Genomic DNA, 25,772 nt, shown 5'->3' with positions numbered 1-25,772 from the left:
ACGGGATTTTTAAAAACATAAATCCACGCGAATGAAGTCGCGGGCATCAGCTAGTTGTTTATAATAAGCATTTGTAGATACCTACTTATATTACAACGTTTTTTTGAAAATATTTTTTGTGATTGTTCTTATTAAAATAGTGATCATGATGGTCATTGAAATACGATGCAGTGAAATTATTAGATGAATAACATCACTTTAGAAAATTGTAACATTATTAGGGAGCTAATTTGCTGAACGCCACACCGACAGTAAATATGCTAAACTACAGGTAATACAAAATAAAGCTATTAAAATAGCATATAATACACCTTTCCGAACTAATCTCAAAAAATTACATAATAGTATAAAATACCCTTTTCTAAAAGATTATATTTTTAAGTTATCCCACAATTTTTATATACGTAAAAACCCTACTCATCCAAATATGTTGATTTCATCAATCGGCAGAAGTAGACTCGGCACGTTATCGTTTGCCGATACATACAACAGGTATAGACTGCCCCATCACTATTTCCTCGGTGACTCATAACAGTGTGTCAGTACAAGCGACCGGTTAACGCAGCGCGTTGCCGATTCTGTAGCTCAGTTTTTCTACCTACCCGGCTTGTAAATAATAAGTAAAAATTTAATGCTTTTGGCGTCGTGTTTGTACTCTTTTTTTAAATTAAAATTATTGTTTTTCGTAGTAGTTAGACATAATAGCTTACTCCGAATATTGTTATAATTAGTTAGTTTAGTATCTGTGTGTTATAGCTCAAATATAATGCACATTATGATAATATTATGTTAGCGATAGGTAAATTAGGATCTAATTGTCTGTACACTACGTATGTAGATGTAGGTATATGTTTATAAAGGTGTTTAGCCTGTACAAACAAATATTTAATACTGTTGTTAGCAATAAGTTATCTTGAAAAACTGTTGCATAACTTTCTTTGTAATTATTATAAAAATAAATGACATTTAAAAATCAATCAAATCATTAATGAATTAATCTTCTGGCCCTAGGTCGTAGATTCATGACGGTACTGAATTTATAGGCGACTCGTGTTTTATTTATCATCAACATGCAATACTGAAACACATTCTGCTTGATTGGTACTTTTCAAAAACATTGATTATGTCACATTGAGCCGTGAAGTTTGAAGGTGGTGTGACCTGACAGGGTACCAGATGGACGTCTTTGGCCCACGAATACAAACTGGTGTCCTAAGTATGAGATTGTACTTCTCACCAATTTTGATAGTATTCGAGAGTCGAAACAAAATAGCGTCAAAGTAAAATGGACCTAAAAGTTCTTGATTTAAAGTCAAAAGTTCAGTACAATTGATTTTAATTTCGCAACGTTTCCGCTTGGAGCGCTGGCTGTAAATATATGTACAAACTTCAGCATTAAAACAAGGCAGTTAAGGGCCATTTTACTTTAACGCTAGAGAGTGTTTCGACTCTCAAATACTATCAACGTTGGTGAGAAGTAAAATCTTATACTAAGCGTGCTGAACTTATATCCAAGCAAAGCGCTCTTAAAATGTACTTACCTACCGAATTGAGTTCAAAGTTCGTGGTTTCGATCAAAACGGCACAACTGCCTACAGTAAAGTTTCAACAGCTTTCATTCAGTTTTCGCTTCTGCTGTAAAATTTTATTTTGTGCATTTACATCGTTGTTTGCCAGCTCTTTATATTGTATTGTTATGAAAACTGATTAAATTTATCTTCGTATCTGTTCTAATAATAAGTGTTTACAGGCCATCATTAGTTTTTTTTAATTTAAATCTTTATAACATATTAATAACATTTCGCTTAAAAGGTTATGACATTTTGCTTAAATTAGATGACTTGATATTAAAGAGAAGGGTACCCTTTATTAATGATATTTATCGGGGTATTTATTAATCCATCTATATTTAAGTAATATTTAAAGGTAGAAATAGATTCTTATCTGAGTAGTCAAATTACGATAAGAAACTAAATAAAATATTCTCCAATATCTAAGAAAAATATCTCTAGCACAAAGCTACCAAAAGGTATTCATGACACTAAAATGTATTATTCAGAACACTTATTATACTATAATATTATACTGGCGTTAAAGTTCCTACCTATATTCGAAAGTAAATAAACAAACTCTGTTTCAAAGAACTTATGCATCTGGATTTATTCTAGGAAATCGCTTTAACTTTGTGTGTACCTAAATATAGATCTTCCTTATTTTGTGGTAAACAGTTACTCATAATAATTAATTACTTACTACATGTTTATATAGGGGGCGACTGCGCCCCTCGCAGTCGGAGCAAATGGAAACAGCATTTCCTTCTGATTTTATTACTAAAAACCGGCCAATTGCGAGTCAGGCTCTCGCAATGAGGGTTCCGTACTACAGTCGTATTTTTTCGACATTTTGCACGATAATTCAAAAACTATGATTCATAAAAATAAATAAAAATCTGTTTTAGAATGTACAGGTGAAGACCTTTCATATGATATAGTCACTCACTATGAAAGTTGAAAATACTAATTATTAGTTCATGACCACAATTTTTTTTTTGTGTGATCTAACGCTAAATTCACGGTTTTCAGATTTTTCCCCAAATGTCTGCTATAAGATCTACCTACCTGCCAAATTTGATGATTCTAGGTCAACGGGAAGTACCCTGTAGGTTTCTTGACAGACAGACGAACAGACAGACAGACAACAAAGTGATCCTATAAGGGTTCCATTTTTCCTTTTGAGGTACGGAACCCTAAAAACTTGCTTTACTTGGCTTGGTGAAGGGAAACATCGTGAGGAAACCTGCATGCCTGAGGGTTCTCCATAATGTTTTCAAAGGTAGGTCTTCGCATTGGGCCAGCGTGGCAACTAGGCCTAAGCCCTTCTCATTCAGAGATTGGACTGTGCTCAGTAGTTGGCGAAGAATAGGTTGATCATGGTGATGATGATATTATTAGTTTCGTACCAACCCTAGAGCCTCCTCGACACAGTAATGTGGAAAAACTGGGTTTATCACCGTGAGTTTTAGGGCAATCCCTGGATTTACGAACATTGCAGCGTAAATTGGATTTTCGGGGTATAGAGTAAGCTCCAAATAATGAGGTTCTAGTGGACATTGAAATTTACACACGCACACATTTTACTAAGTTATGATTTTTTTTTTTAATTATTTGGGGGCTTTTCTTTAGACAAACAAACAACCGACAAGAAAGCGAGTTAATAAAAACGTAATAAAAACGAAAAAGGTCAGACCTATCACTCCCTGAGCGGAACTCTTTTTAAATATCTAACTTATGTAGCTAACTATCTAAGCTAAAAAGCTATAATCCATAATATTGTATGATTTGACTGAGTAATTTGAAATTGTACTGTTTGACATTATATACGAGTATAATTAAGTGACTAAAGTTTTCGATTTTGATTATAATATTAATTTCAAGCTAAATATTTGCACACTGTCGGTGACAGTCGATTGTGTAAGGGACTGTTGTGTTATTGTTAACTTGTCATGCCCACAATTTTGCAAATAAAACATTTATTTATTTATTTAACCTGTGATAGCCTAGTGGTTAGGACGTCCGCCTTCTAATCGGAGGTCGGGGATTCGATCTCGGGCACGCACCTCTAACTTCTCGCAGTTATGTGCGTTTTAAGTAATTTAATTATCACTTGCTGTAACGGTGAAGGAAAACATCGTGAGGAAACCTGCATGCCTGAGAGATCTCCATTGTTCTCAAAGGTGTGTAGTCTACCAATCCGCACATGGCCAGCGTGGTAGACTATGGCCAAAACCCTTCTCACTCTGAAAAGAGACCCTGTAATGAGCCGGCGATGGGTTGATCATGATGATGATGTAACTATAATTAAAAAGCACAAAACATCTATATGACTAGATAGCTTTAGGTATAATACGCGACAGGTCGGGATGACAATCGGGGAGGAAACACCCCGCACACCCGCACATCCCCCGGCACTCAAAGCTTTATACCAAAAGGACTTGCTTTCCAGACTAACAAATAGCGAGATTATGTGAGGGAATTTGTTTTCCTGTGTAACTAAAGCAAAGCACATTCTTTGTAGGTTGTAGGAGTCGTAAATCCGACAGTCTAATTCTATCTTTGTCAACAAGTCCAATAATGAAAGAGACACATGATTGCATCGTTGACCCAAATGTGTGGATCCGGTTAGGTCATCGTAATATAACGGGGATACATAGGTATATCTCTATATTAGGCATAATTATGTACCTATAATACTAGTTGACTTACCCAGCTTCGCTTGGGTGGAATCAGTACCCTTATTATAGGTACATATATGCGAAAGTGTGTTTGTTTGTTTGTTGGTTTATTGGTTTTTTGGTTTGTCCTTCAATCGACCTGATTTTTTGCATGGGTATAGTTAAGGACCTGGAGAATGACATAGGCTGGTACTTTTTATCCCGGTAAATCAAAGAGTTCCCACGGGATTTTTAAAAACCTAAATTCACACGGAGGACGTCACGGGCATTAGCTAGTGACTCATAAATTTGTATTCCAGGCGTAGAAAGCCTCATTACAAACTTCCATATTAAATTCGTAAACTAAACTTAAACTGGGTTAACAACTACCCATAAAGACAGTAGTTTCGGAGTTATGTGCTATTTAGGCGGTTGAATATCACTTGCTTTAACGGTGAACGAAAAAGGAAACCTACATGCCTGAGAGTTCTTCCTAATGCTCACAAAGATAGGTAGATAAACTCTTCATTGCACACACTTAAATAGGTAAACAACTCTTCTGCTTATGATTCGCCTTAGGCGAGGCCATGGTCAAGACTCACGACTCACGGACGAGAGAATCGCGGCGATATTTTCGCCGTGCCACCAAATTCGATACAACCCTTTACAGATCAATCTCCACATGGTGATACTTCTTCTTCTTCTTCTCAATCATTCACTCTTGGCCACTCTGGTCGTGGCTATGAATTCTTCACTGCTGCTCGTGCGATCTCCGTCCAGCGACTTCTGTTGGTGGCATTATGTGCACATACGGAGACAGGCGTGTTTGTTGCAGAGCGGATTAAGTCCCTCCTCCACCTAGTTGGGGAACGCCCACGTGGACGTATGCCCTCTACTCGACTTTGTTCCATGATGTGTTCGATGGTACCACTCTTCCTTGTAATGTGCCCAAAGAACTTGAGGATTCGCAATTGTACTAGTGACGAAAGAAAGCCTTTGATTTATGGAGACGTTAGTGATTTTTTATGGGTATTGTCAAAGACCTGGAGAGTAACATATGCTGCAGGATTTTAAAAACCTAAATCCTCGCGAATGTAGTTGCGGGCATCAGCTAGTAAATAAATAAATAAATAGTCAAATATAGTTTCCAGTACTTCTGTGATAAAATAAATTCTATAGCATGCCTCTAAAGTCAGTTAGAGCAATTAAAACTATTTAGCATTGCAGGCATCGCATGTTCCACTGAGCCCGCAGACTTAGCGGTTGACGTTTCAAGAAATTATACCGAGCATGGATAATGTCTTCCTGTGAAGTGAAATTACGCTTTTGTCGACGCGAACGAACTGTCAGGCAATACCTCTCTGAACTTAACGTTTTCTACCTTCCATTGTATAAAAGAACTTCATTACCTTTTTCAGGAAATTAATGAAATCATTTCCCGTCTCATCAATGTCGATAATTCATATCCATACTAATATTATAAATCCGAAAGTGTGTCTGTCTGTCTGTCTGCTAGCTTTTCACGGCTCAACCGTTCAACCGATTTTGACGAAATTTGGTACAGAGATAGTTTGTATCCCGGGGAAGGACATAGGCTACTTTTTAGGGTTCCGTCCCTCAAAAGGAATAACGGAACCCTTATAGGATCACTTTGTTGTCTGTCTGTCTGTCTGTCTGTCAAGAAACCTACAGGGTACTTCCCGTTGACCTAGAATCATGAAATTTGGCAGGTATGTAGATCTTATAGCTGACATTTGGGGAAAAATCTGAAAACCGTGAATTTAGGGTTAGATCACACAAAAAAAAAATTGTGGTCATGAACTAATAATTAGTATTTTTAGCTTTCGAAGTGAATGACTATATCAAGTGGGGTATCATATGAAAGGTCTTCACTTGTATATTCTAAAACACTTTTTACTAAAGTATCAAACATAAGAAAAGTAATAAGCAAAGCCGATTCAGAAAATCGAAAGATTCAAAAAAGATAAAGAATGTAGGATAATTTATTTGAAAAACAAGCAAATAAGTTTTACCGAAGAAAATTCCAAACTCCGTAATGACGTGCCATAACTGTAGCCTACTTTTTATAAGGATAAATTGGGTCATTCAACATGGGCAATGGGATGCAACGAACGCTAAATCCGTACAAATAGACAATGATGAAGCTTTTCTGGTAAGCTCTTCTAAAACTTTTATCATGCCCATATTTTTTGCTTTTTTATCATCAACTAGGTAGCTTATGCCCGCGATTTCATCCACGTGAACAACATAAATTTCAAACCCCGATTTTACCCCCTTAGGAGTTGAGTTTCAAAAATCCTTTCGTGTGTCCTTTCAGATATCTACGTCGTTTAGGAGTTCCCAAGGGATTTTTAAAAACCTGTATCCACGCAAACGAAGTCGCGGGCATCATCTAGTAATTTACATATAAATATTTAAAAAAAAAGCTGACTGATTGAATGACTGACCATCAACACACATCTGAAACTACTGGACGGATCAGGCTGAAATTCGGCATGCATATTGTGTGTTATTGACCCTTAGCAAAGTCTGGGTTAGGATAATTGTAAAATTAAGTTCACCGAAAAATGGTGGGCCATAGGAAAATAAATTTTATGTAAATAAAAGAGCATTTGAAATTCTAATGAAACCACAAGCGGTTAAAAAAATTATAACAATGCTAATGAATATCCCGCAAATTTGTAGTCGTGGCGGTGGCGTGGCAAACTCCAGTTCAACTTCCATTTTGAAAACTAAAACTAGGCTAATGACACCTAAAACAATAGCCTTGGCGGCGTTTCTTTTGGTACGATTGTAATTGTATGCCGTCTTTGTTATGTTAGAAGTGAAGTTTATTGTTCTGTCCCGCAAATTGCTATTGCGCTGGAACCATGTCTCATTAACATTGAAATGACCCCGCGGGTGTCGTACGAGACGACTAAGAGAATATAACGGAGAACGGGCAGCAGCGTCCTTTATAGTCTATGCTACTACTACCATCTACTGCGATCACCAACCCATCTCCCCAGCGTGGTCATCATGGGCAAACTCTCCCGTTGAAAGAGGCGTACAGTCCAGCTGTGGACTGTTATAGGCTATTGATGATGATTGATGTTGTAGGGAACTGATGGTAAAATGCGTCCAAACTAAGAAAGGGAAATCGTGTCTGCTATATTGTGACGTCGGCGTTAGGGCGATTTTACGGATCCGTGAAAAAAATACGAATTCAATATATGACCGCCACTTCGAAGAATCACGGATACGAACCGAATACGGATGAGTGCACAAACGCCCTTAAGCAGCTTTAAAATGTAAAATATCTTTATTCGTTTAAAAGGAAAAATATACAACTATTTTACTATACTTTGATAATTTTATGTTCGTAGCTGTGTAGACACCTGCGTAGCTAGCGTAACGCCTTTGAAACTAATACAATTACAACACGATTGCTATATCCTACTACAATCTAGATTATATATAAGAACTTAGATAAGCACTGACCAATCTATCTTTGTGTAATCTCCTAGAAAGTTCTCATTTTGGCTTCGAGCATAGATTGATCAACTAAACTCTCGCGATTAAGTACTTAAGCTGTCTCACGAAAATAAAAGTTCCCAGTTCGGCTCGAATCCGTGAGCCCTAGATTTATTGACCTCTAGGGTGACCAAGTTACTTGTCATTGTCAGCATGTTGCTTTCCCCAAACCATTCCGAAGAGTACATTAGCCCTGAAATTCATAAAAACGGACAATTAGTTCCTGTAGAACCTACTTAATTTATTCGCATTATAATACGTAACTACTTGTACCTATGTTTTCTGGAACAATAATCTTATCAGTACCCTTATTATAAATGCGAAAGTGCGTATATTCGTTGGTTTATTGGTTTGTCCAACAATCACGTCGCGACGGTGCAACGAATTGACGTGATTTTTTGCATGGATATAGACATAGACCTGGAGAGTGACATTGGCTACTTTTATCCCAGAAAATCAAAGAGATCCCACGGGATTTTCAAAAAACCTAATTCCACGCGGACGAAATCGCGGGCATCGCAGCTAGCATTACAATAAAACTTGACTAGCCTTATCCAATTACTGTACAAATCATGCTCACGCGGAATGGTGCCAGGAATACTGGCTGCATTGACGTGCTGGACAGCCAGGCTGATCCTTCGCGCATAAGATGAGCCAGCCCTACTGTCACCAGATGAGGCTGTGGAGGTTTCTCGTATAAAAATTAAGCACTAAGACTCAATGGCCCCAGGGTCATTATTTATTTAAATACTAGCTCATGCTCGCGAATTTATCTGCGTGGACTACACAAATATCAAACCCCTATTTCACCCCCGTAGGGGTTGAATTTTCAAAAATTCATGTCAAATTTCAACCCGATCCGTCTACCAGTAGTTTGAGCTGTCCGTTGATAAATCAGTTTGTCAGTCAGTCACATTTTCCTTTTATATATTTAGATTGGTAACGATATTCCTCCTGCATACATCCAGCTTTCAATGTAAATATCAACGTGAACTATTTGCAGCCTAGTTTACGACCTCCTCCCCGTCTTGTGCGTCGATATCATACTGCCGATTATAGTACCATTAATGTTGAACTAGCAAAAATCGATTGGGTCGAATGCTTCAGCGGTAAAAATGTGGACGCAGCGGTGACTGAATTTTACATGATAGTTAACTCAATAATTGATAAATTTATCCCCTCTAGACTCGTTATAAATAGTTCTAGATATCCTATCTGGTACTCACGCCCTTTGATAAAACTGGTTCATAAAAAACTAAGAATACATAAAAAATGGAAGATATATGGCAGACAATGCGATTATATTTTGTTTTCAGATTTACGGCGTGAGATTAAAAACCTAGAGGCGTCTTGTTATAGTGCGTATATTGCGCGCGCTGAAGCTAACAAAATTTTGGTATCGTCATATGCTGACGACACCAAAATTTTTAAAATTATTAGAACGGTAAAAGACTGCCAAGACCTGCAGGAAGATTTAGATCGGATTAGTCAATATTGTACAAATAATGGTTTAGAGATGAATGTAGATAAATGTTGCACTATTACCTTTACAAGGAAAAAGAATTGGATTTACCATAATTATTACTTATTTGAAAAACTGGTACGCAGAGTCAATGAGGTGCGAGACCTAGGGGTTCAGCTGGATAGTCGACTATTATTTGATTCACATTTAACTAAAATTAGAAATAGAGCGTATAAGATGTTAGGATTTATTCTCCGTCAGTCAGTTGATTTCAAAAATCCAAATACCCTCGTCTTGCTTTTTAATTCATTTGTAAGATCTCATTTAGAACATGCTTCTACTGCGTGGAATCCACAGTACGCTGTTTATGTCAATATGCTAGAATCCATTCAACGTAAATTTTTAAAATGTTTAAGTAAGAGATTTAATTCCTTTAGTATCACTGAATTAATCTCTTTAGAGCTCAGGAGGGAACACAAGGATCAAATCTTCTTGTATAAAATTGTAAATGGTCTTATTGACTCCCCTTATTTACTAAGTAAAATAATGTACTCTGTACCGCGATTGTCCAGACGGAATGTAAAAACCTTTAGTCTTCCACATATTAACACGAACTATGGCCATAATAGATTTTTAGTGAGGACATGCGATATATACAATAAGAAATATGTACAATTAGATCATTTTCAACACAAATTTGGTAAATTTTTAGCTGAAATAAAAAAGTTTAAATAGTTATATGTAGGTTTAGCACGATTAGAATTATATACTTTATTTGTAACCACTTTATAACAAACTAACATATTATAATTTAATTTAATGTAATTACTAACCTAACTAACTCCCGCACAAAATTAAATAAATATAATGTAAATGAGTGAACACTTAATAGGCATATGTACAAACTAGAAATAAGTAGCTAAGTAAAAATGTAAAAGCTGTTTGTGTTCCATAATAATAAAAAAAAAAAAAAAAAATTATTCTGCTACAAAGCGGCATGGATCTGGGAGCTAGGACGAACATATTTGTCATTTGTCGGCGTAGTTTGTCCGTGTCAAATCGACGAATTGCCGCCACAAATATGTAGATTGGTTTCAGTGGTACCCTTTCCAGTGCAAACCTCTTTTAACAGTATTGGAAACCACTGAAAATATAAGCTCACGTCACATGCTTTTTATATTGTTTATCCTAGTAATAATTTTAAAATTTTAAGCGTACCTATGTCAGAAAAGCAGGTTTAGTTTAACCAATTTTTGGATACTCTTATTATTCGTAAGCTTGCACGTGGCTATAGATCACATCGCGTAGAGGCTTATTGAGAGTTTAGAGCAAATTATGAAACAGTACATGTACTTATTATATTGGAATGATGAAATTTACTTCTTGTCGTTTTAAACGCAATCAGTATTATAAATGCGAAAGTGTGTTTGTTTCTTGATTTGTCCTTCAATCACGTCGCAACGGTGCAACGGATTGACGTGATTTTTTGCATGGGTATAGATAAAGACTTAGAGCGTGACAAAGACTACTTTTTATCCCGGGAAATCAAAGAGTTCCCACGGGATTTTTAAAAAACCTAATTCCACGCGGACGAAGTCGCGGGCATCAACTAGTAAATTAATACCGCATTAAAATAAGACACGAATTACGTGTAAAATACCTAACGACTTACGAGAATGTGATCTTAAAATATTATGTTTTCTGCTAAATAATTAAAATGTTCATTTATATACCGAAAACAGGACAAATTCATTGAATTTTGACTAATGCGATTAAGAGAAAATTATATACAAGTGGAACGAATATCAACTTTAATTGGCAAAATTGTATGAAAGCGTCCCTATAGAGAGAGCCAACGAAGGCCAAGCTTTGTTATTTTATAAAAGCTGAAAGTTTCTCTGTGTATTGTACCCAACACAGGGAAGAACGATCCGCCACTATGAAGTTTGGATCATAGTGGCTTTGGGAGATAACAGGTAAAATAGGTGTAAAAAATCTTACGTCAAACTAGGTATGAGGTTGTAATCTATACTAATATTATAAATGCGAAAGTGTGTTTGTTTGTCCTTCCTTCACGCCCTAACTAAGAAACCAATCATTTGATTTATTGGCTTAGAGATAGTTGAATGGACGCAGAGTAACATAGGCAGATTTTTAAAAACCTAAATCCACGCGGAAGAAATCGCGGGTTTAAAAAAAAAAGTAGTTTTTTTTAAATATTTTTTATAATGGCAGGGGTTACCACAATACTATGTGTCAGGCAATGCATAACGTGATTTCTAATGCTATTCCAAAGAAAATTAAAAAAATCACACTTTATACTTTGACGTAAGATTTTTTACCTGTTATCTCCCAAAGCCACCATGATAGTCATAGTGCCTGATCGTTCTTCTCTGTGTTGGAGACAAAACGCCTGGTAAGGTCTGACCCTCGCGGACTCTTAGTCCGCTTCGTTAGTACCTATTTCACCGATCATAATAAATTTAATATTATTTACTAGCTCGGAGATATGAATTGCGAATATTTTGAATAGAATCAATCATCAAGTCTTACGTAATGTCTGAAATGTAGCTCAAAAAACTTTTATTTTGTAAATTTTCCGCCGTTAACCTTTCTCTACGGTTGGCAGGTATATTATACAACGGGATTGGTTTTTTTTTATTTATTTTTTAAATTACACTTGATGGAAAGTAGAACTTGGAAGGTGGTTATAAGCTAAGCTGATTGCTAGTTCCATGGTTAGATGTAAATTTTCGACGTTGCGGTTTTTGTAGATAGGTAGGTACAGTCAGCAACAAAGCTTGGTTTGCACCTGTCTATAGTCACTTGTACTGGCGGATGCAAACTTAGCTTTGTTGCTGATTGTACATACTTACAACATCAATCAATAAAATGAATAATTAATCAATCACTACCTACTAAAATGTAAGTAAGTATTATGATTGATTCCAATATTTAACTAGATCTAACTAAGTAGATACTATTTTATTACCTACAGTGAGTATTCAACTCAATAAAATACGTACCTAGGTATATTTGTATGTAGTATACGTACAATAAGGGTCGCGTAGTAACCTTGAAGTTTATATTGTGTAACATAAAGTTCAAAATCGTTTGATCTTTTATCGTTTTGTATTTTGTGTCTTTATTCTTGTACCTTTATTTGTATTTAAATTTATTATTAATCATCTAGTTAGTGTAAGTGGCAATGCCGTTTTAATAAGATATAAAATAAATAAATAACGCTGTTATTGGAACATAATTGAAATCAAACAAATCAAACGTGCCTTATTTAGGTACCAAATGTGTTTTATTAAGGCACCAAAATATATTATGACTAAGGGTAGATATTTACAGGCTAGCGTTTTTTCTGCGCGTTATACCTACGCTATCTTTCACGTTTTAGTAAATCGAAGGTGCGAAGGTGCTTACTCTAGCGTGTTGGCTCGAACCAGTGGATTAGTCAGTAGTGTAGATCGACGAAGAAACGGCTCGCGCTCATACAAGCGCAAGTACCTATTAAGTGCTTACGCTCGTACGAGATGAGCTGTGTTCACAACAAACGTATTGTCAGCCTCAGCCACCGACTGTGAACGAAATTACGCCTTGCGTAGTGGCTGACTCTAAGCGGCCGCTTATTACACTATGACACTACGCATAGCGGGCACAGTTTGACCACGTAGGTCGTAGGCTCACAAAGAGCCTGTTCATAGTCGGCGACTGACTATCCGTTTGGTGTGAACAAAGTTATGCGGGTGTAACAAAGAACGCGCGTACGAAAATGAGCTTAAAAGCGCAAAAAAAACACATTTATGAAACCGCTCTAAACCGGTTTTGCTCGTAAGACCCCGAGAGCGTGATAGATTCCAGTGAGCCAGGATCGGACTTCGAGTTAATCAACCCTGTTTTAATCAACCCTGGATATAATGATGAAGATTTGACAGGCTTCCACGTAGCGTTTGATACTTTGATCTGCGAGCTTTCAGAAGCGACACAACTATAGGGCTGCCTCGTGTCTGGTTTTAGCCAAATATCTTTTGTTTTTTACAGTCGTTTAGAAAGAAAGAAAACTTTCATTTGATCACTACAATGCTAATTAAGTTAATGTATCCTTATATTATTTAAATGAAGTGTCATGTGTGACCAAATAATAGATATCTCACTAAGCATAATGCTGCAGCATGCTGCAGCACTGGTTTTCAATGGGAGCCTTAAAAAAGAAAGCCATGGAATAGACTACGATCTAAATCTATTTACGTGTCCGGATTCCGGCTGGTCCGACTTTTGTTAAGCTTTTTTTCAGTGAACGCATCGCACGCAGCACCTATGCCGATCCACTGCGGCAAATGATGATAGGATTTTTATTAGTTACTAGATGATGCCCGCGACTTCGTCCGCGTGGATTGAATTTTTTTAAAATTCGGTGGGAACTCTTAGATTTTCCGGGATAACAAGTAGCCTATGTCCTTCCCCGAGATGCAAGCTATCGCTGTACCAAATTTCGTCAAAATCGGTTGAAGGGATGAGCTGTGAAAGGATAGAAAGACAGACAGACAGACACACTTTCGCATTTATAATATTAGTTTAGATTGCGGCTGTGAAAAACACGTTTTGCTAATAAAATGATATTATGTCCGGCTTTTAGGGCAAAATATAGCACTGAATCTGGTCTTTGTATTTTATGGCCTGGTAACCTTAGGTATATACCTACTAGTAATTTAGACCTCCTTTTGTTCAAAAGTATAAGATACATGGCCTCACATAATCTTATGAATGACAAAAGTAAGCAAAATCAATAATTAAATACCGTCACTTATTTATATAAGCTACTTACCAGCTGGTTAACGTATCTTAAGCCATTATATTATAGGTAGGCACATAACATACACGCTATTCATACTATTTTTCAACTAACCAATAGCATTCCATTCTCCATAGATAGGGGAATCACTAGGGTTGGCAATCCCTATTTTCAATCAAAACTATAATACATTTTAAACATAATGTGATGTTCGCAATGACGAAAAACTTTGTAAAACTACTTAATTATATGAAAAACGCAGCCGAATCACTTTGCACCCCAGCAAAACAGTTTTTTTAATTGCTATAATAATATGATGCATGGATTTTGGTTTTTAAATATCGCCTGGAAATTCTTTGACTTTCGAAGATAAAAATAAGTAGGTAGTCTATGTCCGTCAAAATCGGTTAAGCGGATAAACCGTGAAAAGGTAACACACTAACAGACATACTTTCATATTTATAGTATTGTATAGTATTGGATACCCTACCCTGACCCTAACCCCATCGGCGGTGTTCCCACTAGATTATAACATGGGGTTATTCAAGGGGCGGACCAACAAATTCCTAAAAGACCGGCAACGCATCGGCGGTTCCTCTGGTGCTGCAAATGTTCATGGGCGGCGGTAATCACTTAACATCAGGTGACCCGCCTGCTCGTTTGCTCGCTATATCTATTTAAAAAAAACCTACATTTTGTGTTTTCTTGCCATAAAGTTTACTGCTACTACAACTAGGTGTTATATATAACCTTAACGTACGCCCGCACCCGCTAGAGTCATCTAAGTAGCAACGCAACGCCTATTGGCTTTTCACGTAATGAGGTTATCGCATTTGAGCACCCCGCTATTGACTCAATCAGTCAGGTACCTATATTTAGTAAAGTAACAAGGTGCCCGTCTCTAGTACCTCTTGTGACTCTTACAAGCCATTTTGTGACGTAGATTATTGAAATAAAAACAAAAATGTAAGAAATCACGACTGAGGGCAACCCTCACTAAGGCTTATAGCAGTTTGTTACTCGGTACATTGTAAAGCTTCGTTATTTCCGCTTTCATATGTAAACACGACCCTCGTTGCAAGGGTCGAATAAATAGGTCAGTCGTGAGTAATCCAAATAGGATGTCAAACTTAACTCCGACTTGCTGTAGAGTAATTTAATTTAACTGCAACGAACGAAATTTAATTCTAAATTTGAACGTCCTTAATGAATTTTTCATAGTGGCTGTTGGGTAAATTCAGTTATCAGAAACTCTTATTGGATATGGATAATAATCCTTCAGACATAGCTATTAAATCACAAAATATGAATCTCCGTGTGTTATGACATTTTTCAACTTCACTTGACAAAAATAGTTTTTTTCATTCCCAATGAGTCACACTGTTACACGATTGGGTGTGAGTTGTGACTCGTTAGGAAACTACCAATATTCCGGCAAGTAGCAGCAGAATATACACTACGATCGATTCGTGGTTATTTCGCGGTATAAATTTATATCTGCAAGTGGGCCTAGCATTCTGAAGTTCTGATCATATTTCATACTTTTTAAAAGTTCATGGCAAAACGCATACAAGCTTCATAATATCTCTTCCCATGTAAGACAAGTACACACATCATTACACGGTTTTTCACACGATGTGTTCATACATAAACGTAAATACAGTGATAGTATAGTGGTTAAAACCTCGGCCGCCTCGGCCGCCGGCTCGGGTTCGATCCTACGCAAGCACTTGTAACTTTTCAGAGTTAAGTGCATTTTAAGCAATTAAATATCATTTGCTTTATCGGTAAAGGAAAACATTGTAAAGAAACCTGCATTCTTCATAATATTTTCAAAGATGTGTGAAGTCTGCCAATCTAAACTTGGTCTGTGGTCGTATACTGACTGACGCTGCAGAGACCCGTGCTCAGCAATGGGCCGGCGATTGGTTATTGATGACGATAATTATAGAACTACCGTAGGCATTATACATATATGACAAAATACGATATACCGCGAGCCGCAGCAGAAACAGCTGAAAACGGTAAGCGGCGCAAGTATTCCTCTCTTATCGAGACTTACATTTTTGTCCGTTTGCCGTGGAGTCCCTGGGCCCATGGAGTCTTAGTGCAAATTTTTTTTTACGAGAAATTTCGCCGCGATTAATACCTTCATATTTTTGAGTTTGAGCTGAGTTGACAGAAGGGCGTGCTCATTTTTTGCACAACGGATCAGCCTGGCTGTCCAACGCGAGAATGCAACCAGTATTGTTGGTACCATTCCACGCGGGCATGATTTGTATGGTAATTAGATAAGGCTAGCTTTAAGTTTTATTGTAATATTTTCATTAAAAAAATACGATCAAAGTAGCTTTAGCGCTGACAAAGGCATCAATGAATTTGATTAAAATAACACGCGTTAAAAATATATCGCCGCTGACGAGTGTGAGCTGGGACATCCATTTGTATTACTCGCAACTGACCTATATTTATTTCGCCTTTGAATTATATACGACGGAGAATAATAACAGGTTTGTTATGCAGCCATGTTATCCATACTTTCATACTAATATTATAAATGAGAAAGTGTGTTTGTCTGTCTGTCTGTCTGTTAGCTTTTCACGGCTCAACCGTTAAACCTATTTTGACGAAATTTGGTATAGAGATAGCTTGCATCCCGGGGAAGGACATAGGCTATTTTTTATCCCGGAAAATTAAAGAGTTCCCACGGGATTTTAAAAAACCTAAATCCACGCGGACGAAGTCGCGGGCATCATCTAGTTTCAAATATAGTCGAGTTATAATCGAGAGAATTATAAAAAAACCGGCCAAGTGCGAGTCAGGCTCGCGCAATGAGGGTTCCGCACTACAGTCGTATTTTTTCGACATTTTGCACGATAATTCAAAAACTATGATGCATAAAAATAAATAAAAATCTGTTTTAGAAAGTACAGATGAAGAAATTTCATATGATACCCCACTTGATATAGTCACTCACCTCGAAAGTTGAAAATACTAATTATAAGTCATGACCATAATTTAATTTTTTTTGTGTGATCTAACAAAGATGCTGGCAGCATTGCCCCTTTGGATGACCAAATGGATGTATAAGGTAGCTGTGAGCTCTTGGGGCCCCCCGGTCGACTCGAAATGCAATGAGGAAATTTTAGCATTGCAATTTTGATCTTAAATCAAGATACTTTAGGTCCATTTTAGTATTACGTTATTGTTTCACAATCGAATTTTATCAACGTTGTTGAGATGTAACATCTGGTACTAAGCACACTGACCGTTCAAAACAGGCGACAGTTCGGTTAAAAAATTCTGAGCTGCAGTATTTCAATTGGGTCAACCTGAAACGTGGTAATTGGCCGTCTTCGAATACTGCTTTAAATTTAAAGTGGATCGCATAATTACAAGTAGCTTTGACACAAATATTTAAGCCACCTTTTCCTAGAGCTACAACCCTCCCAACTAATAATGTAGACCTTACTTTAATTAAAATTGCGTGAACCCGTTCTCTTTAAACAAAGGCTTGTATTTAATCCAATTTCGATCACCAACTCACCGCAGCGCTATTTCGCATGAGTACTCTCTACTCTACTACTCTATCGAGTTAGGGGCAATTTGAACTTACTTGTTTCCGACTGCAATAGTGGTATTGTGTTACTGAACGGATGCCGTGCTTTATAGCGTAAATAGTTTGCATTCGCAGGAGTGCGGTCGTTTTGTACCTAGTTTACTTACTATTTTGTATTTATTAAATTGTCATCCAAATGTGTTTGCACCTTAATGTTTGTGGTTTTTTTTAACATATTGTGTTGAAATCACTTGAAATATCGTGCAAAACCAGGCTACATATTTGCTAAAAAACCAATTTACGGTAAATTGGTAAAAATACTTTTTCATGTTCCGCTTTCGAGGTTTGCTTTTTTTGCTGCATTTCGCGATTCGCGTGTTTTGAATGTAGTTACCTATGCTACGACATGCATCGTTCTTCGCGGTCCGGCTATTTTAGAGTTTGTTTCATTTTTGTACAAAAATAATAAAATAATTCTACAACGAAATTTTGTAATAGTTATTTAGAAGTAATAATTTTTAAAAAGGGATAGACAATTATATTAAAAAAAACTTAAATCTAAATTAAAATTAAAATAAAACAACATTAAATTAAATCTAAAACCTCATCGAGACCACCACTGCGAGGCATTGTACTCAAGATGCTGGCAGTATTGCCCCTTTGGATGCCCAAACTAATTCTTTGACCAAGGTAGCTGCCATCTCCCCGGTTGACTCGATAACCCTTTTCGAAATTTCCTCAAAAAGAGCTCGAGCCCCCGGGCCCCACGGTCTCCACACCAAAAAGCACGAATATGAAGCTCCCATCAAGGTTTTCATATTTGCGCCACTTGGCCTGTTCGGCGCTAAAGGCCGCTGCACCCGCCATAGAGGAAGACGCCGGAATGTGGGATGCAGCTAAAGTGTCTACACACGTTGCATCCCAAACAAGCGACCTGCCCATTTTCCACGGCACGAGCGTCATACCATTAGGTCTCTTGCCATCGCTACGTGCCAAACCAATAGGTTCTAGTACAGCTGACACATGGGCGGTGGCAAGGGACCTCCGGATGATGTCGTTAAGGGCACTATGGCGTGAGAAGCGTAATTGTACAACTTGCATTTATTATGGTTCCGTATCCGAAGGGTGCCAAAGGGTTAAGCAGATGGACCATGTAAAGGTTACAAACAGATAGACAGATAGTTAATGCTAGCATGGATTGCGAATAAACCCAAACAAACATTGCTATCATGTACCTACATAATTATAATTTCTTGTAATTTAAGTTCATCACTAAAAAGGATATTACTCGGTTCCATTTTACATTCCAAGTTTTTGTTTGCATGTAAGAGTGCGGTGCTCCGCTACAAATTGGTCTATAGTACGCGACAGGTCGACATGGCAATTGGGGTATGAGGCGGGGGTCGCCCCGTACACCCGCATAGCACCTGCACTCGCCCCCACCGGGTTAGCGCGGGGGCTGTGCGGGTGTGCGAGGCGTTCCCTTCCCAATTATCATCTCGACCTGTCGCGTACCATACCTTACAGATCCGGATGAAGCCTAAAAAAATTAAAGCGGATTTGAGCCGAGTTCCGAGCTAATCAAGTTTCTGAAAAAGTTGAACGGATTCTTGTGATTTTTCTCCCCTGTGCACAGTAATTGCTTAGTATGAGATCGTCAACTCACCAAACTGATAGTATTCAAACGTCGAAACATTTTAGCGTTATAGTAAAATGGATCTTACTGCCTTGTTTTAAAGATCGAGTTTGTCTATACATCTACTGCCAAGCGGAAACGTTGCGGAATTAAAATCAGTGGTATTGAATTTTTGACTTCAAATCAAGGATCTTTAAGTCCATTTTACTTTAACGTTAAGGTGGATTTGACTGACGTGTCGTGTCGTGACGCGTCAGAATGGAATTGGTACATATTCAGTACCTATGGTAACGTTCATACTGGTAATACGGAATGTGTTGATGCCATTTATTGTGTCGCATTAGAAGCAATCCCGGCAGGGTTGGAGAGACGGGGAAACAGTACCATTACGACAAATCAGTCTAATGTTTAAGCGTTAGTGCTGTGTTTGTTTTGTTTGGGAGTTGTTTGTTAGAGTTGCGGCTGTATTGATCCAGAATATTGTCAGAAGGCGTCAGAACACGAGATATTTATATGAAAACTTGCCATCATGTCACAACACGAGGTGTCCTCATGTCAGACAAATACAAATCCACCTTTATTGTACTGCGACTCGCGAATTCTATCAACGTTGGTGAGGTGTAAAATCTCATACTAAGTGCACTGATGATTACATTTTACGCCATCCGTCCGCTCCGAGAATAGCGAGGAAGTTCATTAGCAGAATTCTTCACACTCAGGCCTAATTTGCATTGCGAAAGTAAACGTTGAGATCGTATTTAAAGATAAAAATGTAAATACAAGAAACGTCTTAGAATTAAAACTGAAACTTCATAAGAAACATAACTTTCAAAAAATTTGTTTTGTATTCGATGCCTAAAAAATATCACCTGGTTTAAGTGACGATGCAGTAAAACGAAAGTTGGCTAATCTGAAAGGGATATATGCCAGTTTCAATAAACACATCTTCGTCTATTGGGGCTATGCAGGTCACTTAGATCCAGCTGTATAACATTGCCCAAATTGAAATAAATGAATGAAATATTCTTTATTGTACACCCTCATAAAAAGAAAAACAAAATTTAAATTTTAAGACACAAAATTTTAGTGCACTCGTGACTGGCAGCTAAAGTTATACGATGTTTAACAGTTCTAAATTAAATTTAAAACTGTCAAACTATGTCTGTCCATTTGTAGGAACGGGATTACTCTAAAAAGTCGCACGATCAGAATCAGTATCGACAAAAAATTGTACTTAGCTACTTCGTAGACATTTCGTAGATGTGCTACGACGATACCGTAGTAAAGAAAATGATCTTGATGTAATCTGATGAGATAAATAATACATAATTAGAATTTAATTTTTATACTAAGTAGGTACAATAAGAATAAAAAACAATAACATGCTCTACTACCTAGCCCTAACGGCGCCTTTCAGTTGATCCATTCTCAGCATTCTACGGCAGCATTCTTAATAAATGTAAACAACACAAATTTGCATAGAAACTTTACATTGACATACAAATAGCTGTATTGTGTCGTGACCTCTATTTGTGGTACTCATACTTCGGCCCTACTCACATATCAGACATTAATTGTATCAGCATTCAGCAACCTTTGATATAAATTCTCGGTAGAACATTTCTTATATAAAAGCTGTCCGAAAAGGATATATTTTGACATCAACAAATAAAATGTATTCAGATCATATTGTATTGTAAATGTAGATTGTATTTTAGTATCCTTATTTCACAGCTTTTATGTAAGTTTTGAAAGATAGTAAGTACCTATAAAAGCTGTGATAGCCTAGTGGTTAGGACGTCCGCCTTCTAATCGGAGGTCGGTGGTTCGATCCCGGGCAAGCACCTCTAACTTTTCGGAGTTATGTGCGTTTTAATTAATTTGATATCACTTTCTTTAACGGTGAAGGAAAACATCATGAGGAAACCTGCATGCCTGAGAGTTCTTCATAATGTTCTCAAAGGTGTGTGAAGCCTACCAATCTATACATGGCCAGCGTGGAAGACTATGGCCAAAAACACTTCTCACTCTGAGAGGAGACCCGTGCTCTGTAGTGAGCCGGCGATGGGTTGATCGTGATGATGAAGTACATATATTTTTCGTATTATAATTCAGTTTTCATGCATTTACCAAGTCCGCGCTGCATATTTCCAATGCATTCATTGCTTGCAAGCTGCTACGGCTTGCACGCTAACTTGCAATTCAATCCACATACTTATCTACTCGTAAAATAAAACCTACGTATGTTAGCGAATAGCGATGACAAGCAAGTTTTCGTTATGTGCATTGCAGTATTTCCAGCCGTGATAAGCACTTTAGCTTTAGTGAAATCCCTCTAAGTATATCAAAAACAACTTAGCCTCTGCAGTGTTTGCAAAGTTATCCAGACTAGGTCTCAAAAGTGACTTGCGAGTTGGACTCTCACACGAGGGGTTCCGTACCGTCATACAAGGTTGTCTATTTTAAATTTTTCTTTCAAATGGCAGACATTTAAAAATATTGTTATTACTTGTTATAGTGGCAATAGAATCAAGAAAGAAAGAAAGAATTTTGATGCCGAGCGACCAGAATCTATGTATGTATTCGAATTAACGATATGACTAGATTATAGAAAAAAAAAAAAAATAGAACACAACGTAGGAAGTCGTGATTGGGTATATGAGAGCAAAATCTTATAAACAAATAAAAAGAGGTTAGAGGACACACTGTGCATGTTATTATGTTTATATGTTGTACATTTACATTTATTTTAGGTATAAGAAGGAGCAGAAATAAGCTGTATGTCTTATAAATGTACAATTTACAGGTTTTCAGAAGATACTGCAGAGAATCGAGCTATTATTCCTTGCTTATTTCTTAGGCTTAAAATTTCTTCAAACCTAGAGAATTCATATAATAGAAACACATCTCAGACATATGATTGCAAATTAGTATCAATAATATAGAAATTTTAAAAATACGGCTTCGCGTCTTACGAAAGTATTCAAATATAAATTAAGTTGGCACTTGAGTAGGTAAAACGAAAAGGGACGAATTGAAAAAAAAAAAAGATGCCTGCAGGTAGAAAAACACGTAGAACAAAGCAAGCGGGTACGCGGCAGAGCGAAGCTAGCCCAGTAGAATCGAGCGAACAAACGTCGACCTTAGGGAATACTACATTAGAGTTGATTTTGAAAAAAATCACCGAATTCGAAACGAAATTACAACAGCTGAGTTCGAACGCAGGCCAAAACGAAAACGCGAGTGTTTCGTCACATCAGACAATAGGAGTAAGTGAAAGCGGAAAATCTGATAGACAAGGGGTTAGTCTAGACACCGCGAGCACAAGTACAGCGTTTGCTGAAACCCGAAACTTGTTTGTAGTACAACCGTCGGTTACCAAACCAAATTTTGACGGAAAGCCATTCACTAATCCCATCACCTTTTTAAAACGATTAAAAAAATATATAAAGGCAGTAAACGGGACAGATCGGGAGATTGATATCGCGCTAGGTTGCATTTCGGGGAATGCACGAAAGGTTATGGAACTATATTCGAAAGAGTGGACTTCATTCGCTGATTTTGAAACCGATTTTAGGCGGAACTATTGGACCGAACAAATCCAAGAATCTGTTAGATATAGGTTGATAAATGCAGTATACTCGAGCGATTCAGGTATGACGATGTCTGAGCATTTCGCTGAGCAGGCAGAATCGATGCAATCATTAACCATTGCTTTTAGCGAGCGCGATTTGGTAAATTCCATTATGCGTCATTATGCTATAGACATACAACGTCTATGGTTTACTAGAACTGAAGTAGTTAGCATTATGAACGGGGCAAAGTTCCTCAGAGACATAGAACAAAATATTGTTGAAAAACCTAGGGGGGTTATGAGAGGTGGTATGAATAGTAATTATAGAGGTGGTAGGCGATACAATGAACCGCCATCGAGGCGTCCTATCGTAGCGACAATGTCGACAAACAATTGGAGGACTAGGGGAACTTCGACCAGGGGTCGGGGTTACCGTCGATTTGGTTCTAGGGCAAATTTTAGCAGGCCCACGGTATCCGAAACTAAGCAGGTCAGACCGGCTATCACATTCGTGAAAGAGGGCGAAGACTCTGCTGTGTCTAAGAAAGTGGGGGAGGGACCGTCAAAAAACTAGGTCACCCCACACAAAATAGGTCGAATCAATCAATATTGTGTAGAACGGGGGCCAGTGAGACCTCAGAACACGAAAGAGTAGGTGTGGTCTATAAGATCTTGATTAAGAGTGGATGGAAACCGGGACAGAGTCTAGGGATAGGTGAAGGAGGCCTTAAGCGTTTATTGAGAGGCGGCCCCGATAATGACGAACAAAATTGCCAATTGGAAATTAGTAGCATAGGAGTCTTATTGGAAAACCAGTTTGAGAATATAGCAGAATGTAGCGAGGTAGGCATGTCGTGCGAGGCGTGTACGAAAAGACAATTGAACGTGTATACAATGTTTCATGAACTAGATGAACAAATCGACGTAGGTATTGACTATTCTTTACCTAAATTACCAGAAGTGTGTGTGAGGTTGTACGGAAGGAGTATGAGTGCTCTTATAGATACGGGAAGCCAGATTAGTGGAATAACTAGGGAATTGTACGATTCTATTGTGAGAGAAAATAGGAAACTACCAGAAATCGCTATTCCAGCAATCCAAATACAGGGGGCGTTCGGATCTCGAAGTGAGAGTACAAATCGGTTGGTACTAATAGAGTTTCAGTTAGGTAGTACCTTAGTTGAAGCACCTGTACTAATTATGCGACGTTTACCTAGGTCATTGATACTGGGATATGACTGGCTAGAACGGGTGAAAGGGATTGTGAACTGTAATGGTGAGCGCACATTGACTATAGAACATATGGGAGTTAGATCTTGTGTCAGATTGAATTCCGATTGCGAAATCGAAAGGTTGGGGGGAGAGACGAATGCGGCTACGATTAACTTGATATTAAATCAAGACTTCGGGACTGTGGAACAGAGTGTAGCGAGTAGAGAATTAGAAAGTGAGGAAATTACGGAATTCCAATTGGAAAAATCGAACTTAAGTAATGAACATAGGAAATTCTTATTACCTGTGTTAAACAAATATCGTAAAGTGTTTACGAAAGGGTTAGGCTTGACTAACAAATATGAACATGTTATTGAGTTAGTAGACGAAACACCTTTTGTGAAGCATAGCTATCCGGTACCTTTGTCATATAGGGAACAAGTTAAAGACGAATTAAATGAATTAGAAAAGCTAGGCGTGATCAGACAGGAGGCAACACCATACTGTAGCCCTCTCACGTTCACGAAAAAACGAGATGAGTCAATAAGACTGTTATTGGACGCGCGCGAGTTAAATAAGAAAATGGTAGGAGACGCGGGGGCGCCACCCCTCACGTCTGAGATCTTACAATCCTTCCATGGAGTGAACTACATCAGTTTAGTTGATTTGAATAATGCTTATTTTCAAATACCTTTGCATAAGGACTCTAGGAAGTACACCGGTTTCTCATTCATGGGAAAGACATATACTTACCGTGTGTTACCTCAAGGATTAAAGACTTCTGTAGCGGGTTTTTCGAGGGCGATGGATTATATTCTAGGAGAGGTACGAGAGTTTTGCGTGAACTATCTGGATGACATAGTTATCTTCACCACAGGGGACATAAAGTTGCACTTAGAACATCTAGATCAAGTATTAGATAGGTTAGGCGCCGCAGGCTTAACCGGAAGATTGGAGAAGTGTCGGTTCTTATGTGTAGAAGTGAAGTTGTTAGGGCACATAGTGAATACTAATGGGGTACGTATGGATCCTGAACGGGTTAAAGCCATATTAGACTTCCCTATACCTCGAACTATAAAACAACTACGGGGATTTTTGGGATTAATAAATTATTTCAGAAGGTTTATCTCGAAATATAGCGAGGAAGTAAGACCACTGTGCGACCTGTTGAAACAAAATACAAAATGGTCATGGACACAGGAAATTAACGTTTGTTTTGAAAGAGTTAAGAAGTTATTTATAGACACAGTACTTCTCGTACACCCGAATCCTAAGGGAACTTATTATTTACAAACCGATAGCAGTAACTTAGGGGTTTCAGGGTATGTTTACCAACTGAATTCAGTAGGTGAAGAACAAATATTAGGGTTCTGTAGTAAAGCATTGACAGAGACAGAGCGTAAGTGGACAGTTACCGAACAAGAGCTATGGGCGATTATTTTTAGTTTGTCTAAGTTTGAAACATATTTGAGAGGGTCGAGGTTAGTGATTAGGACTGATCATAAGAGTCTGATATTCTTGCAGACATGCAAACTATTGAGTGCTAGGATGATACGTTGGGTACACTATATAGGACGGTTTGACTATACAGTTGAACATGTGAAAGGTAAATTAAACACTGTAGCAGATGTGTTGTCTCGACATATAAAGGGAACCACTGACGTATTAACCAACAAGGCCACGGGGCCCGAGATGAATCTATTCAAATCATCATTAGGACGGTTAGTACGGGAGCGATGGGATGAAATAGGTAGTTATCAAAGACGGGATAAAACCGCTAGTGA

The 25,772-nt window shown here is 37.8% G+C and overlaps 1 protein-coding gene and 1 long non-coding RNA gene across 5 annotated transcripts in view; one reads left to right on the top strand and one right to left on the bottom strand.

Moving 5' to 3' along the window:
* The window catches only part of LOC117997286 (GTPase-activating Rap/Ran-GAP domain-like protein 3), a 188,934-nt gene that overhangs the window by 100,315 nt on the left and 62,847 nt on the right, over positions 1-25,772 (top strand). The window lies entirely within an intron of this gene.
* The window catches only part of LOC138402224 (uncharacterized), a 79,386-nt gene continuing 54,919 nt past the window's right edge, over positions 1,306-25,772 (bottom strand). Inside the window, exon 2 of the long non-coding RNA XR_011236634.1 lies at positions 1,306-1,499. This is a non-coding gene — a long non-coding RNA (uncharacterized lncRNA). The remainder of the gene's footprint in view (positions 1,500-25,772) is intronic.

This window comes from Maniola hyperantus, chromosome 4 (genome assembly GCF_902806685.2).
Source record: "Maniola hyperantus chromosome 4, iAphHyp1.2, whole genome shotgun sequence".
NCBI lineage: Eukaryota > Metazoa > Arthropoda > Insecta > Lepidoptera > Nymphalidae > Maniola > Maniola hyperantus.
The sequence above is the reverse complement of the archived record's forward strand: the minus strand, read 5'-3'. Positions and strand labels throughout refer to the sequence as shown.